This window comes from Ambystoma mexicanum, chromosome 6q, assembly GCF_040938575.1.
Source record: "Ambystoma mexicanum isolate Mex_15411 chromosome 6q, UKY_AmexF1_1, whole genome shotgun sequence".
Taxonomy (NCBI): domain Eukaryota; kingdom Metazoa; phylum Chordata; class Amphibia; order Caudata; family Ambystomatidae; genus Ambystoma; species Ambystoma mexicanum.
In genome coordinates, this window is record NC_090937.1 from 249,307,058 (window position 1) to 249,325,317 (window position 18,260).

Genomic DNA, 18,260 nt, shown 5'->3' on the forward strand with positions numbered 1-18,260 from the left:
CCCCACTCATGTCTCCCACCACCCCCACCCCCCAGCAGTGCAGGGGCAGCACCACCAGGCCCCCACTCATGTCCCCCTGCACCCCCACCCCCCAGCATCCAGGGGCACCCTCCAACAGGCCCCCACTCATGTCTCCCACCACCCCCACCCCCCAGCAGTGCAGGGGCACCCTCCACCAGGCCCCCACTCATGTCTCCCACCACCCCCACCCCCCAGCAGTGCAGGGTCAGCCTCCACCAGGCCCCCACTCATGTCTCCCACCACCCCCACCACCCAGCCACCAGGGGCACCCTCCACCAGGCCCCCACTCATGTCTCCCACCACCCCCACCCCCCAGCCACCAGGGGCAGCCACCACCAGGCCCCCACTCATGTCTCCCACCACCCCCACCCCCCAGCCACCAGGGGCACCCTCCACCAGGCCCCCACTCATGTCTCCCACCACCCCACCCCCCAGCAGTGCAGGGGCAGCCTCCACCAGGCCCCCACTCATGTCTCCCACCACCCCCACCCCCCAGCAGTGCAGGGGCACCCTCCACCAGGCCCCCACTCATGTCTCCCACCACCCAGCCACCAGGGGCACCCTCCACCAGGCCCCGACTCATGTCTCCCACCACCCCCACCCCCCAGCCACCAGGGGCACCCTCCACCAGGCCCCCACTCATGTCTCCCACCACCCCCACCCCCCAGCCACCAGGGGCAGCCACCACCAGGCCCCCACTCATGTCTCCCACCACCCCCACCCCCCAGCCACCAGGGGCACCCTCCACCAGGCCCCCACTCATGTCTCCCACCACCCCCACCCCCCAGCAGTGCAGGGTCACCCTCCACCAGGCCCCCACTCATGTCTCCCACCACCCCCACCCCCCAGCAGTGCAGGGTCAGCCTCCACCAGGCCCCCACTCATGTCTCCCACCACCCCCACCCCCCAGCAGTGCAGGGTCAGCCTCCACCAGGCCCCCACTCATGTCTCCCACCACCCCCACCACCCAGCCACCAGGGGCACCCTCCACCAGGCCCCCACTCATGTCTCCCACCACCCCCAGCCACCAGGGGCAGCCACCACCAGGCCCCCACTCATGTCTCCCACCACCCCCACCCCCCAGCAGTGCAGGGTCAGCCTCCACCAGGCCCCCACTCATGTCTCCCACCCCCCCCCCACCCAGCCACCAGGGGCACCCTCCACCAGGCCCCCACTCATGTCTCCCACCACCCCCCAGCCACCAGGGGCACCCTCGACCAGGTCCTCACAATCCCCAATCATGTGCGTTATGGTCATCCTCCACAGCCAAAAAGCCCTACCAAGTAACCCATTCACCCACATGGAAATGGAAATTACATGTCACACCCCCAATGTTCATGAAGCAAATGAACCCATGTCCGTCACACACAATGTTTGCAATTGAATGGGAAAACACCCAACATGACATGCATGAAACCAATGAGATGATACCACACAGTGAAGTATGAAAACAAAATTGTATTGAAAAAAATAAAGAATGCTAAAGAAAGGAAACAAACTACAATGGGAAAGAGAAAAAATAAGCTGCATGTCCGTATTAAAAAACAAAAACTGCAAATCAGAATCCAGAAAATTTGTCCAAAGTCAAATGTAAAAAAATCTCTATGCAATAAAGAACTATGTAAAAAACTCACAAGGGTCCATGAGCCCAACTGAACAAAGGAAACCTACTAAAAAACCTAACTAAAAATCAACTATATACAAAAAGTGGAGCAGTGTCCGTCGACTCCAAATCATAATAAGAAACGAAGGAAACCTAAAACTAAAGAACTATATACAAAGGCGGCGGGCAAGTCCAGCGGCTCACTCCGTGGTGTCCCGGGCCAGGGCATCATCGAACTCCTGTTCGATGTCCCGGAGGCGGTCCAGTTCCATGGCCCCGAGGGTCCGCAGGGACGACGCCGTGTCCTCCTCCAACCCCCTGCGGATTGCCTCGAGGCACTCGGCCCGCCTCAGGGCCCTCCGCATGGAGTTCTCCGCCCTGACCATTGTGAGCCGCGCCTCTTCCACCCGCCGCCGCTCCGCACCTATGGCGTGGCCCAACCGCTGCCACACGGAAGACACTCTCTGTCCTGGGTCCCCCTGCCCTCGGGCCGATGCCTGCCCCTCCGATGTCGAAAGCCCCGAGCCTTCATGTCTCCCACCATGTTGCTGCTCTGCCTCTGCCCGTGCACTGCCTCCTGCTGCCTGCACATCCTCCGCCGGCTGGGGTGCAGTTGTTGATGTGGCCACCCCTGCTGGACCTCCGACTCCCGACTGTGGCAGGGATGCCTCCTCCACCAGCCTGGCCGCACCGTCAGAGGCAGCTCCACAGGGCACCCAGGTGACTGATGGGTGGGAAGATGGCACAGAGGACGACTGGCGCGTAGCGGGTCCAGTTGAGGAGGGGGTCGGAGCAAGCCCCATCAGACGGAGGAATCCGGCCTGGGTGACCTGTCCCAGCAGGCTGACGTGGTCAACGAGCCATTCGAGATGACGTGCAGTCTCTCCATGAAAAGACTGCAGGTCACCTCGCATGGCCCGTTGACGCAACGCCACACCAGCCAGGACAGGCTCAACCCGGACCTGGATGGCCACGTCCGCAGGCAGAGGAAGACCAGTTGACGTCAGCTCATCCCCTGCCTGAAAACGGGTCTGGACGTAGGCATCCCTGCTGGTGCAAGATGATGCAGGGACAGGATCGGGGACAAGATTGCACACAGGCACCTCCGCGGCGGCCTGTGCTGCCTCCTGTCCCTGGTCCTGCACTGCACCACTAGCACCAGTGGGATCCCCACCTCCAGACCCCGTCTCTGGTGCTTGCACGGCCTCCTCCACCAAACCCCCCACCAACCTGGATGACTCCGTGCCATCTTCCCCTGTTGGGCCCTGTGGGGGTCCCAGCTGCCCCTTCTGCTGCCGAGGAGTCCAACTCCAACATCAGCCTCTTGGACCTCCCCCCGGCAGCTGCGGCCTGGGACGCGGCACCGGACTCCTCACTCCCCGACGAGATGACAACACGGGAGGGGAGCCGGGCCTTGCGTCTCCGGCTGGCGGTCGGATCCCCGCCGCTGTGCTCCACAGCACCTTCTCCGCCCTCTTCATCAGTTGACGCTGCAGACAGGGAGAAACAAAACACAGGCATCAGGGCACTGTACAATGGACACATACACACATGACAGTTGCACATGAGTGGCATTGGCAAACCTCAGACATGTCATCACAATCCCCAACACACATGTCATTGCAACTCGCACACATGAGCCATACCACAGCCATATGGCAACTGCCACCACCATCCATACACATACAACAGCATCAGCAGCCAAAGGGGAGCCAGACATCACATGCAACACAGGAAGTGCACCACACATGTACACACACCACCACACTTGCATGCATGTGTACACCTCTGCCAAGTGTCGCACTGTTCAGACGGCCATCCATGTCACACCTGCCAATCGGGCTTCCACATACCGCTGTCACATGCATCCATGTTGCATCACTGTTGCACCCCTGTCAAATACACACACATGCACATGTACACAGTGCTCATGCATGCAGCCGAAAACAACATACATGCGTGACATCACGGACATGTCTACTTACATACACATTCATACAAACATGTGTGCCCGCACAACTGCATTTGCCATGCAAGCCTACACACACAAGCACCATCCATGTCTCACACATTACAGCCCTCGCATGTGTCAGCCCCACGGCCCTGTACACCCCCACCCATACTCGACCCCATACTAACAGATGTGCAACCTGCACACTACCGAATAATCACCACACGCACTGCTCACAATCAGGATGCATGTACACTCGCCGCTCGACTCCAGATGGGTCTGCTTCTCTAGGACCTGGACGTGGAGCGCTGGGGATATGCGTTCCAGGACCCCCATCTGTTCTTCCAACAAGTGGCCCCGGCGCCCCTTGGCATCCGCTGCCTTCAAGAGGCGCCGGGCCTTGTTCAGGGTCCTGGACCTGTAGTCCTCCCAGCGCTTCCTGACATGTTGTAAGTCCCGGACTGCCCCCCCCTCCGCGTTGATGGCAGTCACGACGTCAGTCCAGATCCGAGTCCGTCCTTCCTTGTCGGCGCGGGAACTTCCGAAGAGGGCATCATACTGCCCCAGGACTTGCTCCACCAGGACACCAACTTCGGTGGCAATGAAGCTGGTGCCCCTCTGCCTCTCTGGCCGGGGGTTGTCAGTGGTCACAGATGGTGTTTGCCCCGACATGACAACCCCAGAGGCAGGAGTGGGTGGGCAACTGGGTCCTGGGGCTGGGCTGTGGAGCGATGGAATTCCAGTCGGGAGTCTTCGGTTCCAGCAGGGGTGGTCACAGCAACAGCACCCCTGGCTGATGTGCAGGCAGCAAATGGCAGTGCACGTGGGCAGCAGGCAGTCAGGCAGCAGCAGATGGCAGGTGGGAGCGTGCTCGGGGCTCTGGGGGGCAGTAGTTCAGCCTTCTGGGCAGGAGCGTGGTCTTCCGTGTGCTTACGCGTGGCCAGCTTGGTACAGAGTGATTTGGCACGTGAAAATCCTGCACGTCAGCGTGAAAATCGAGGAAAGGCCCTTAGCGCGTAAGCGCGTCAGCACGCATACGCGATTCTATTGGACCAAAGGCCCTCAGCGCGTAAGCGCGTCTGACGTGACCCGCACGGGTGTTTCCCACACAGCACGGGATGACAGAGCACACGTGGAAAGACTGCACGTCAGAGTGTCATCGCGTGTAATTGGACAGCACGTCAGAGTCTCATCGCGTGTAATTGGACAAAACTGCGCGTACACGCGATTGGCTTATGTACGTGTATATCAGGGGTGCGCGGACACTTACACACGCAAGTACGTCAGCGCAGCTGTATCCCGGGGTGCGCGGGAATTTCCACACGCTATTGGACTGGGTACTGGATTTCAGGGGTACGCGGGTCACACGCTCGCCTACAACAGCGCGCAAATTAATGCGTTGCGCGTAACAAAATTACAAGCTCAGACCCAGGATGAACATACCGTTCCTAGCAGCAGTGGGCGTGGCCTACCAAAGGAGGAGGAGGAGGAGGATAGTCGGGGCCAGAATATTCACACCCAGAACCAGCCTTTTCGGGATGCCTGATGACCAGGTGCATGGGAGGTACAGGTTTCCACCACACATCATACTGGACCTGGTGAGTGAGTGGGAGGATGACCTCACATCACCCACCCTGTGCTCCCAAGCACTCAGCCCCCTGGAGAAGGTCCTCAATGTACTGCACTTCTTAGCCACTGGATCATTTCAGCGGACAAGTGCCATTGTGGGTGGTGTATCACAGGCCACCCAGTCACGCTGCCTACACCAGGTCTTGAACATCATCACTGCACGCCCATCAGTCCGCAGGCACATATACCTGCCCAGAACACCTGCAGAAAGGCATGCTGCCGCCCTGGATTTTTACGCTGTGGCACGATTCCCCAAAGTGCTAGGTGCCATCGACTGCACCCATGTGGCTCTACGTCCCCCCAGGGCATCTGAGCACATCTATAGGAACCGCAAGCACTGGCATTCCATCAACGTGCAGGTAGTATGTAATGCCAAGGGAATCATCACCTCAGTATATGCAAACTATCCCGGGTCAACCCACGACCGCTTCATTTACCGAATGTCCACCCTAAGCCGGGACCTAGAAGCTGGGCGGCATGGCGATACATGGCTGCTTGGTGAGTATGAATGCCACTGCACATGCATGCATGTCAGATACTGAGCAAGGTCACAACCCCACCAATGATACCAATCACCACCTCCACAGGGGACAGTGCCTACCCTCTCAGCCCCCACATGATGACGCCAATTCGGAACCCCACCACGCCACCCCAGGTAAGATATAACACAGCCCACATCACAACCCGGGGCACAGTGGAGCGCACATTCGGAGTGCTAAAGTCACGCTTTCGCTTCCTTGACCGTTCTGGCGGGCAGCTGTTGTACGCTCCCCCGGTAGTGTGCAGGATCATAGTGGCAGCATGTGTCCTGCACAACGTTGCAACACGCCGGGGCCTGGCCGTGGACATGGTGGTGCCCCCACATCCCCAACCACATGCACAGCCGCTGCGCATAGGAGGGGAAAGGGCACGGGGGGAGGCAGCCCGTACACAGCTAGTGGCTAATTACTTCACATAGAAATCACACCCCTGTGGAGTGCACACTGCCCTGGCACATTCCATCTGACAATCAATGATGACTCAACCTGACACTGATCCTGAATGTCTGGAGAAGGAACCGTGAAAACCATATCAGCCTGAGATTGTTCACCTGGAAGTGTCACAATGTGTGCATCCCTACCCACACAGACACCACCAATGCAGTTTTGTGAAGTAACACATTCAAGCAGCTAAAATGAATACCCACTTGCAAAATGCAACAAGAGGACAGTGCCATGTCAGCCAACCCATCCCCAGCACCGCCACACCACACACCGTGCCATGTCATGCTATTTGCAGGTAAACAAAGTAATCCCCACAACATGACACTAGTTTCACAATGTAGAGTGTCCCTAATTGAAACTTGCAACACCTGAAATGCTCACAGTAATGCAGGTACTACCATTAACATGACATCACAAATGTTATATATTAGTAGTCTCACCACCTGGAAATGCCTGCACTCCCACCACTACCAACTGTGCAGTGTTGGCGCCATGTAGAGTTGTAGGTGCACTGCTGCCAACATGGACCCCATCTCCAGACTAGAGGGCCTTGTGTAGACATGAGGAAGGGACCTGCAAATTGGGAGGTAGACACAGATGATGAGTTACACATCAATGCAACATGCAGTATACAACACAACAGCAATATGCACTAGGAATGTATACACAGTATTGACTACAGACTGCCCACGCAGCTCATGGGAGTCCAAAGTCACTGTGTAATTCACTGTCACTTGGGCACACCCTTTGCAAGCCCATGGAAACGGGAAGCAGGAGGGGTGTGTGTGACTCAAACCCAAGCATCTGAACCAAATACATGACAAGCCTGCATGTGCCCAGCCACAATGCTGCGTATGCCCACAGGAACCACGGAAGCCAACAAATTGTCCCAAAAAAATTGGGAAAAATCAATTACAAATAAAAATAAAAATGAAAAAAAATCAAAAATGGCCCGGGGGGGTTGGGGAGGCCACCCAGGAGGTCCGAGGACAGGATGCACACCAGAACCCACCTGTGTGGGTCCTGGGAAAAGAAAACACCTCCATGGGCTCATGGCCCACACGGCTACCCTATTGTGGGAGTATCACTGCTGTCGCTATTATCACCCTGTGCAGCTGCATCCGGAGGTGGTTGCACTATGGGAGGCAGCCCACGCAAGGCCCTAGTCTGCTCCTCCATGGCTGCAAGCATGCGGGTGTGGTAGGTCTGGTTCTGGAGGATGAGTGTGCGGAGGTCCCCATGCAACAACTCACGGGATGCCCGGACCTCCGCCCTCATTGCCTGCATCTCAGCTGAGAGCGTACGGGTGAGACGCTCCAGCTGCTGTTCTGTCCTTTGGTGTGTTGAAGCCTCAAGCTCAACAAGAGTCGTCCTGAGGTGAAGGAGCTCCTGCCTCAGGGCTTCCCTATGGGCCTGGGACTCAATGGAGATGGCCTCCTGCAGAGTCGCCAGTGCCGCCCGCCTGTCCCTGTTGGACGCCAACATGTCCTCCCTGTGTGACTGGCAGATGGAGTCGGTTGCCTGCTCTAGTCGCTCCATCAGCCTTTCAGGGGGGACAATGGAAGTGGCCACCCTATCCATGGCCTGAGCCATCATCTCGGATGATGCTGCCTGTTGTGTTGCCATACCGTAAATGGATTGCTCCCATGCGGTATTGCCAGGTGGCGTACGGCCACCACGTCGGCGGGCACCACACCTGTCTGGGGCAAGGCGAACTGCGCCTTGCTGTGCCGGCACTGCCTGAGGCTGCAGGACTGCATTCCCACTCTGATCTGCTGGCCCAGGAACAGGATCAGATGTCGCGGAGTGTGACCCTGCATCCGTAACCACCAAAGGCGTAGCTGCCAACACTGACATCCCCATTGAGGGTTCTGACCCTGGTGCAGGTGGGTGGGACAGAACAGAATCCCTCCCTGGAACACTCACCTGCGACGGCACGTAGGTCTCATCCGAATCAACACCTGAGTACAGCTCGGGGGAGGTGCAGCCAGAGACACCCCTTGAGAGCACGACCTGCAGCAGTTGTAGGTTCTCACCCACCACCACACCACGTCCCTCACTGGTGGTTGGTCGGCCCTCGGACCCCTCCTGGGTCTGCACCATCTCCACAACCCCAGCAGTATCGGGTGCGTCTTCCCCTGCAAAGACATAAAAACAAAGAAATGGAAACGGGCATTAGCACCATGGCACACAATGAGGGCTGAGAAGCAAGAGAACCAGTACTTGATTGACACATGTCCCACATGACTAAAACCCTCCCATGCATGCACCCTCACTGCATATGAAGGGCAGGCAAATGGCACACACTGATGACACCAAGATGGAAGATGAACACATTTTCTGCATGCTGCCTGGCAGTGGCATCACACATTGGCCTGTGATTGCCAGGTGAAACACACATGCCATCACACAGATGGCATGTACCATTGCTATTGAGTGAAGATGGAGAGGAGGGCAGCACCTCTTCATTAAGTCCAGTTCCCGCATGTAATAGCTTTTCTGATTCTAACAGGTCAGATTTTTCACCTGGAGCTGCCAGTCTGAAATGGTCCAATTGCACAGGGACATGTGTGAGCAAATGATATCCAGGTAACAAAGTCACTCCACTTTACCATAGCCATGTCAGACATGTGACTAGTGGACTGCGACATGCCTAGTAAAGGTGGTGGAATGCAAACAATCTGACTGAATGAACAGTGAAAAATAAGCAACAATGTTGTGGCAAGGTGACACTTCAAGGGCAACTGGCGTGCAGTTGGGCTAGATGTCTACTGTTGGCAGAAGGGATACTGCTATGGCCAAATGCAGCTGCGCAGGATGTATTGCATGAAGCACATGGCTGACCCATACGACTCAGGCGCACACACGCTCACCTGGCACACAAACAGAAGCCCTCACACACACACCATGCACATGGATGACACACACATGCATGTGCACTCACCGGACAATGCCTTGTAATCAGCCAGATCTCCCACGCCTTGGATCTGTTCCTCCGTGACGTAGGTCCCAGCGACTGACTCATGTGGAGTGAGTTCCATGTCTACTACTGGAGACCCACCTCCAGTCACTAGAGTTGCGGCATGACTTGAGGCCAGCTTACTCTTTGCCCTGCGCTTTAGGTCATTCCAGCGCTTATAGCAATCATTGGCTGTGCGCCTCACGATTCCAAGGGCACTTACGATGTCCGCAACGGTCTGCCAGTGTGCCTGGCGTTGTGCAGGTGTGGTCTTGGATCCTGCAACGATGACCATCTCGTTGTCATGTGCGGATACATACTCGACAAGTGCATTCAGTTCGTCATCCGTGAAGCTGGGCTTCCTGGACGGGCCGGACTGTGTAGCCGTGTCTGGGGCATCAGCCTGTGCCGGACGAGCACTCTTCCTCTTCCGCTTGGAAGGTGGTGGTGATCCTGAGTGTCCTGCGCCGCTCTGGACACTAGGGGCAGGAGCCCTGGTGGACTCTGTATCAGGAGTGTGGGACTGCACACTCAGCATGGGAGTTGGTGCAGGCATTGGCTCTAGTGTGATGGTGTCAGGGGGAATGTCAGCAGCATGGACTAGGACCGACACTGTCCTGGCTGGGTGTGTGAGGGCTGGGCTGGATGGAGCCGCAGCTGCCCCTGCAGCCTCTCCGCCCTGCCTACTTGGTGCAGCAGATGACCTTGCTGCCCCAGATGCACGTGGCATGGTGACATCAACGTGCACCAGCGCACGTGTCATGGGCCTGCTGACCTGGAAGTCAGCCATGGAGTCAGCCAGGTCTGGTGCCACAATGGGCTGGTCCAACAAGGGCTGAGCATGGATGGTGTCAGCCACATCAGCCTCAACGGGATGGCGGGGGAGGGATTATGGGTGCCCTTGACTGGTCCTCCACACATGGGGGGACAGGCTCACCCTGCAAGTAACGACCACGTCCCCTACCGGATCCACCACGGCCACCACTTGTGGCTCTTCCACCTTTGCCACCCTTACGGAATCCTCGCCTCCCAGCCATGGCACTGATGTAGATGTGCGTATGGGAGTGGCTGTAAACTATTGTCCTGGGCAATTGGGGGTCAAAGGGGTTGGGTACCAGATGGTAATTGTACCCTAGTGCTCTTGCAAGGCTGATTGTAACCCCTGGGGAAAGATGACGGGTCACGCTACGCACAGGAGCCCCAAAAAAGGGAGATGACGTGCACGCAACCCCTCCTAGACCACGTGTGCAGAAAGAAAAACCTGCACTACGCTGTGGCACCCAGTAACACAAGAATGAACGTATGCGTGTCACACGCAGCCTAGAATGACCTCTGAAGGGGTAGGCTACACACGGGGCAAGCACAGATGTTAGATACGTGCGTGACTCACCGTCTGCCAGGTAAAAGAGCGTGAAAAAGGAGCGCGTTTGGTTGGCAACACCACCGCCAAAAGAAGATTTGTACGCTGTCTGAGGAGACAGGACAACAGTAGAAGGGAACACTGTTTGAGGGAACAGGCCCAGGTAAACCAGTAAAAGAGAAAAAAGGGAAAAAGCTGTCAGAGGTAACAGGGAATACGAACTTGAAACGCCGTGAAGTAAATCGCGTGTGAAACGACAAGAAGTACAGAATTCACCCACTCGCTCTCCACGAAAAGCACGTACAAGGAAATGGTGTTTGACACGTACCTTTTATACAGGCCCACACGTCCAGCGTCACTTACGCGGCGTGTACGCGCTAGGGCCATTTCCACCAATTACACGCTTCGTCACTTCTGCGTGTAGGGCCATTTCCACCAATTACACGCGATGAGACTCTGACGTGCTGTCCAATTACACGCGATGACACTCTGACGTGCAGTCTTTCCACGTGTGCTCTGTCATCCCGTGCTGTGTGGGAAACACCCGTGCGGGTCACGTCAGACGCGCTTACGCGCTGAGGGCCTTTGGTCCAATAGAATCGCGTATGCGTGCTGACGCGCTAAGGGCCTTTCCTCGATTTTCACGCTGACGTGCAGGATTTTCACGTGCCAAATCACTTTGTACCAAGCTGGCCACGCGTAAGCACACGGAAGACCACGCTCCTGCCCAGAAGGCCGAACTACTGCCCCCCAGAGCCCCGAGCACGCTCCCACCTGCCATCTGCTACTGCCTGCTGCCCACGTGCACTGCCATTTGCTGCCTGCACATCAGCCAGGGGTGCTGTTGCTGTGACCACCCCTGCTGGAACCGAAGACTCCCGACTGGAATTCCATCGCTCCACAGCCCAGCCCCAGGACCCAGTTGCCCACCCACTCCTGCCTCTGGGGTTGTCATGTCGGGGCAAACACCATCTGTGACCACTGACAACCCCGGCCAGAGAGGCAGAGGGGCACCAGCTTCATTGCCACCGAAGTTGGTGTCCTGGTGGAGCAAGTCCTGGGGCAGTATGATGCCCTCTTCGGAAGTTCCCGCGCCGACAAGGAAGGACGGACTCGGATCTGGACTGACGTCGTGACTGCCATCAACGCGGAGGGGGTGGCAGTCCGGGACTTACAACATGTCAGGAAGCGCTGGGAGGACTACAGGTCCAGGACCCTGAACAAGGCCCGGCGCCTCTTGAAGGCAGCGGATGCCAAGGGGCGCCGGGGCCACTTGTCGGAAGAACAGATGGGGGTCCTGGAACGCATATCCCCAGCGCTCCACGTCCAGGTCCTAGAGAAGCAGACCAGTCTGGAGTCGAGCGGTGAGTGTACATGCATCCTGATTGTGAGCAGTGCGTGTGGTGATTATTCGGTAGTGTGCAGGTTGCACATCTGTTAGTATGGGGTCGAGTATGGGTGGGGGTGTACAGGGCCGTGGGGCTGACACATGCGAGGGCTGTAATGTGTGAGACATGGATGGTGCTTGTGTGTGTAGGCTTGCATGGCAAATGCAGTTGTGCGGGCACACATGTTTGTATGAATGTGTATGTAAGTAGACATGTCCGTGATGTCACGCATGTATGTTGTTTTCGGCTGCATGCATGAGCACTGTGTACATGTGCATGTGTGTGTATTTGACAAGGGTGCAACAGTGATGCAACAGTGATGCAACATGGATGCATGTGACAGCGGTATGTGGAAGCCTGATTGGCAGATGTGGAGGCCGTGCAAGCACCAGAGACGGGGTCTGGAGGTGGGGATCCCACTGGTGCTAGTGGTGCAGTGCAGGACCAGGGACAGGAGGCAGCACAGGTCGCCGCGGAGGTGCCTGTGTGCAATCCTGTCCCCGATCCTGTCCCTGCATCATCTTGCACCAGCAGGGATGCCTACGTCCAGACCCGTTTTCAGGCAGGGGATGAGCTGACGTCAACTGGCCTTCCTCTGCCTGCGGACGTGGCCATCCAGGTCCGGGTTGAGCCTGTCCTGGCTGGTGTGGCGTTGCGTCAACGGGCAATGCGAGGTGACCTGCAGTCTTTTCATGGAGAGACTGCACGTCATCTCGAATGGCTCGTTGACCACGTCAGCCTGCTGGGACAGGTCACCCAGGCCGGATTCCTCCGTCTGATGGGGCTTGCTCCGACCCCCTCCTCAACTGGACCCCCTACGCGCCAGTCGTCCTCTGTGCCATCTTCCCTCCCATCAGTCACCTGGGTGCCCTGTGGAGCTGCCTCTGACGGTGCGGCCAGGCTGGTGGAGGAGGCATCCCTGCCACAGTCGGGAGTCGGAGGTCCAGCAGGGGTGGCCACATCAACAACTGCACCCCAGCCGGCGGAGGATGTGCAGGCAGCAGGAGGCAGTGCACGGGCAGAGGCAGAGCAGCAGCAGCAGCAACATGGTGGGAGACATGAAGGCTCGGGGCTTTCAACATCGGAGGGGCAGGCATCGGCCGGAGGGCAGGGGGACCCAGGACAGAGAGTGTCTTCCGTGTGGCAGCGGTTGGGCCACGCCATAGGTGCGGAGCGGCGACGGGCGGAAGAGGCGCGGCTCACAATGGTCAGGGCGGAGAACTCCATGCGGAGGGCCCTGAGGCGGGCCGAGTGCCTCGAGGCAATCCGCAGGGGGTTGGAGGAGGACACAGCGTCGTCCCTGCGGACCCTCGGGGTCATGGAACTGGACCGCCTCCGGGACATCGAACAGGAGTTCGATGATGCCCTGGCCCGGGACACCACGGAGTGAGCCGCTGGACTTGCCCGCCGCCTTTGTATATAGTTCTTTAGTTTTAGGTTTCCTTTGTTTCTTATTATGATTTGGAGTCGACGGACACTGCTCCACTTTTTGTATATAGTTGATTTTTAGTTAGGTTTTTTAGTAGGTTTCCTTTGTTCAGTTGGGCTCATGGACCCTTGTTAGTTTTTTACATAGTTCTTTATTGCATAGAGATTTTTTTTCCTTTGACTTTGGACAACATTTTTTTGGATTCTGATTTGCAGTTTTTTTTTTTTTATACGGACATGCAGCTTATTTTTTCTCTTTCCCATTGTAGTTTGTTTCCTTTCTTTAGCATTCTTTATTTTTTTCAATACAATTTTGTTTTCATACTTCACTGTGTGGTATCATCTCATTGGTTTCATGCATGTCATGTTGGGTGTTTTCCCATTCAATTGCAAACATTGTGTGTGACGGACATGGGTTCATTTGCTTCATGAACATTGGGGGTGTGACATGTAATTTCCATTTCCATGTGGGTGAATGGGTTACTTGGTAGGGCTTTTTGGCTGTGGAGGCTGACCATAACGCACATGAATGGGGATCGTGAGGACCTGGTCGAGGGTGCCCCTGGTGGCTGGTGGCTGGGGGGTGGGGGTGCAGGGGGACATGAGTGGGGGCCTGGTGGAGGGTGCCCCTGGATGCTGGGGGGTGGGGGTGCAGGGGGACATGAGTGGGGGCCTGGTGGAGGCTGACCATGGTGGCAGGGGGGTGGGGTGGTGGGAGACATGAGTGGGGGCCTGGTGGAGGCTGCCCCTGCACTGCTGGGGGGTGGGGGTGGTGGGAGACATGAGTGGGGGCCTGGTGGAGGGTGCCCCTGGTGGCTGGGTGGTGGGGGTGGTGGGAGACATGAGTGGGGGCCTGGTGGAGGCTGCCCCTGCACTGCTGGGGGGTGGGGGTGGTGGGAGACATGAGTGGAGGCCTGGTGGAGGGTGCCCCTGGTGGCTGGGTGGTAGGGGTGGTGGGAGACATGAGTGGGGGCCTGGTGGAGGCTGCCCCTGCACTGCTGGGGGGTGGGGGTGGTGGAAGACATGAGTGGGGGCCTGGTGGAGGGTGCCCCTGGTGGCTGGGTGGTGGGGTTGGTGGGAGACATGAGTGAGGGCCTGGTGGGGGCTGCCCATGGTGGCAGGGGGTTGGGGGTGGTGGGAGACATGAGTGGGGGCCTGGTGGAGGGTGCCCCTGGTGGCTGGGGGGTGGGGGTGCAGGGGTACATGAGTTGGACATGGGTGGGGGCCTGCTGGCAGGTGCCCCACGGTGCAGGGGGGTGGGGGTGGTGGGAAACATGAGTTGGACATGAGTGGGGGCCTGCTGGCAGGTGCCCCACAGTGCTGGGGGCTGGGGATGGTGGGAGACATGCATTGTTGATCAGTAGTGCAAGGTGACATGTGGGTTGGCTGGGGGGCATGCCCATGGTGGATGGCCTGCCTGCGGGACATGAGCAGGGGTGCAGGGTAGTCCCCCGTGGTGTGGGCTGCCTGCAGGGGCCGTGGAGGTTGTGGAGCGTACACCTGGGAGGACCCACACGGCCAATTCACGTGTAGTACTCCCCAGAACCCCTGAAATACACATTCCCTGCTGAAATCGCGTGTGCAACTTCCCGCGCACCCCTGAAATACACATACCCTGCTCGCACTGGGACAATCGCATGTGGAACTTCCCGCGCACCCCTGAAATACACGTACCCTGCTCGCACCGGGACAATCGCGTGTGGAACTTCCCGCGCACCCCTGAAATACACGTACCCTGCTCGCACCGGGACAATCGCGTGTGGAACTTCCCGCGCACCCCTGAAATACACGTACCCTGCTCGCACTGGGACAATCGCGTGTGGAACTTCCCGCGCACCCCTGAAATACACGTACCCTGCTCGCACTGGGACAATCGCGTGTGGAACTTCCCGCGCACCCCTGAAATACACGTACCCTGCTCGCACTGGGACAATCGCGTGTGGAACTTCCCGCGCACCCCTGAAATACACGTGTCCTGATGGAATCGCGTGTGGAACTTCCCACGCACCCATGGAATACACGTACCCTGCTCGCACTGGCCCATTCGCGTGTGGAACTTCCCGCGCACCCCTGAAATTCACGTACCCTGCTGAAATCGCGTGTGGAACTTCCCGCGCACCCCTGAAATACACGTACCCTGCTGAAATCGCGTGTGGAACTTCCCGCGCACCCCTGAAATACACGTACCCTGCTGGAATCGCGTGTGGAACTTCCCGCGCACCCCTGAAATACACGTACCCTTCTTGCACGGGGCCAGTCGCGTGTGGAACTTCCCGCGCACCCCTGCAATACACGTTCCCCGCTTGGCGTTTGCTGTTTGCCAGCCCGCTGAACTGGTCCAGGGTTGGCGCAGCCCTTTGCGATGATTTAGCGATTTTGATGGCTTTTCCTTGCGCGAGGGCGTTCTTGGGGGCGTTACTGGCGCTGCTGCAGGGTCGCTGCGATTCTCTGCGCCACGGCTGGTTTGGAAGCCTGAAATCCATGAATACGCTGTGCGCGGAAATCGGTTTTAGCGCACGTGCCTGGCGCAGTCATTCGCACGCGGACACTCTGCACCAGCCGCTTGCGACACTTTTCTGCGAAATTCTATGAATTGCCCTGTTAATTTGGAGAGAACATCTGTTTCTCCAGCTCTTAGAAGCGGGGGGGGGGATCTGACATTAAGTACTTTAAGGCATTATTATTATAGGGTCCGGAAGGGAGTAATGTCTGGGGCAATTAGTAACGCAGGAAGAAGTGTGAGTGGAGGAAAGGGTATAATAGGGCAGATGAGAGGCGGAGAAAGGCCCAGGCGAGCATTGGCGGTGAGTTAGAAGTGAATCGTTATTGTTTGGGAGGCGCTACCAACCCAGAGGTTTCTCACCGCTTGACTCACAATAGCTAATTTCCCAGAAAATAGGGAAACTGGTGAAATAACTTGCCGGGTGAAGGAAGAGTCGGAGTAGGTTCTTTTTCATTTTATTTCTAAAGAAGAAAAGTTTTGCCGCAGCAAATACTCGCTGGAAAAGAATACAAATATTTAGCTGTTATAAAGAGCACGCATGGCAGAAACAAGCCTGGGGTTAATTTGTATGCAGGGATATGCAGTAAACATTCGGGTGCCCCGCATTGCCAACGCTTTGACTTGGTGTAGCACAATTTAGAAAATAATTGGACCCAAGGCAATACATCACAGAAGTGCATTTTCACATGGGGTTCGTTTTTACGACCGTGGAAACACAATGAACAGTTGGACAGTATCGGTGCAAGGTTTAGGTGAAGTGGGTTTCAATTTCCTAGCGCCTGTTCTGCACTCACTTGTCATGTAGATGTAAAAAGAAACTCCATGCGACCAGACGATACAAGCGTGGTAGTGTAGCACTCTGGCAATAATGTTCCAATACCTACAAACATAAAAGCTTTGCTGCATGGGGGACTGTGGAAGACCGCTAGAGGGAGTATGTCCTATTAATGGCAGGTTTGTGTGTGCCTAAACGTACTCGCGCCCTGTCTGCTGTGGCTAACCGGGCGCGCAGAAAGGGACCTGCGGCAAAACAGCCACGCCAGAATGTCCTGCTCCGAAAGGCAGATGCTGCTAACCATGAAACGCTTTACATGACTAATTACCGGGGCTTCTGCGGTTACAGGCAATGTTTGTCTGTGCCATGCCTGGCCTCTCATGTCTTACGGCTGTGTAGGTCAGCCAAGTCAAATCAAAATAACCCACAATTTCGGACGGTCTCTAAAGACCGATCCGCCCAATGGCCGTTGCGCCACTGCCAGCCAGTTCATGCAAGGCAGTATTAGTTGTATGTGTTAAAAGTATACAACTATCAACCCACCCTATTTCTACCGTCAGGACAGTCGAGGCGCTACTTATGAAATTGGTCAGCAATAGCTGGATGTTTTTATTTTAATAGGTATGCGAACTGTAGTTTACCGAATAGCGCAAATATGGAAACTGCATCATAAAGAAATTAGACGAGCCAGCCCTTTGAATTATGAACTTACGAGTATGAAGGAAGGGAACCAGAAGTTACCATGATTTGCACGCTCTCAAATGATTAGTATCCGATAAACCCACCGTACAAGGGTGGGAGTTGCACACTGCCCCCTCTGTGGCTCTTTTAAGAGCCAGGCCCGTACATTGGTCAGTGGGACCACTCTCCTGCTCGGCACATCAATAGGGTGACCAACGGGAGAGGAGTCCCGCTGACAGGCCAATGTGGGTGTGCAGAGCAATTCCTGCTCAGCACGCTCCTTGTTCTGGTAGCAGGACACCTTATCCTTTCTGAACGGGAGAAGTGTCCCACTGCCAGGACAGTGTCCCATGGAGCCCAGGGCAGCAGAAGGGCTCTCCTCGCGTTGCTCTGTGTCAATATAACATTACAATGGTAGCCATTAGGCGCTGATTGGAGGGGGAGAGGGTGCTATTAGCAGGGACTTTTGTCCATTTATGGGAATGGGAGGGAGTGATCAGAAGTGACGAGTGCATAATGCTGCATGCTTTATGAAATTATGACTATGGCTTTATCACCCAAGGGGGATTTGTTAGGTTCACATACATTTGCATGATGTTATTGAGACTTTGCATGCAGAATGGGGAGAAAAAAACTAAAGCCACACTTATTGCTCAACATATTTCTTTGACAATGTATATAGTGTATAGTTAGTTTACTATGAAAGGCTACTTTATTATGTTATGTGGTTTGCTTTCAAGGCATTGCTATGCATACAGTATTATTTAAGCACATGAAAGGCAAAGCAACGCCTTAATAAATATCTATATCAACTAAACCTGGGAAGATGTGCTCAGTTGCTTAATTTGTCCACATCCTGTTTCACCTTTCAGCCAAAGTGTGTGATCCTGGGCAAATCATTTAATTACACAATGTCTTATCTGCAGCCCTGTAAGTGATTCTGATTGACTTCATAGCTTGTTAATATATCATGCTATAA

General features: G+C 56.2%; 1 protein-coding gene across 5 annotated transcripts in view; it reads left to right on the top strand.

The window, feature by feature from the left end:
- Positions 1 to 18,260, top strand: part of LAMTOR3 (late endosomal/lysosomal adaptor, MAPK and MTOR activator 3) — a 342,388-nt gene that overhangs the window by 42,386 nt on the left and 281,742 nt on the right. The gene's annotated exons all lie outside the window — the stretch shown is intronic.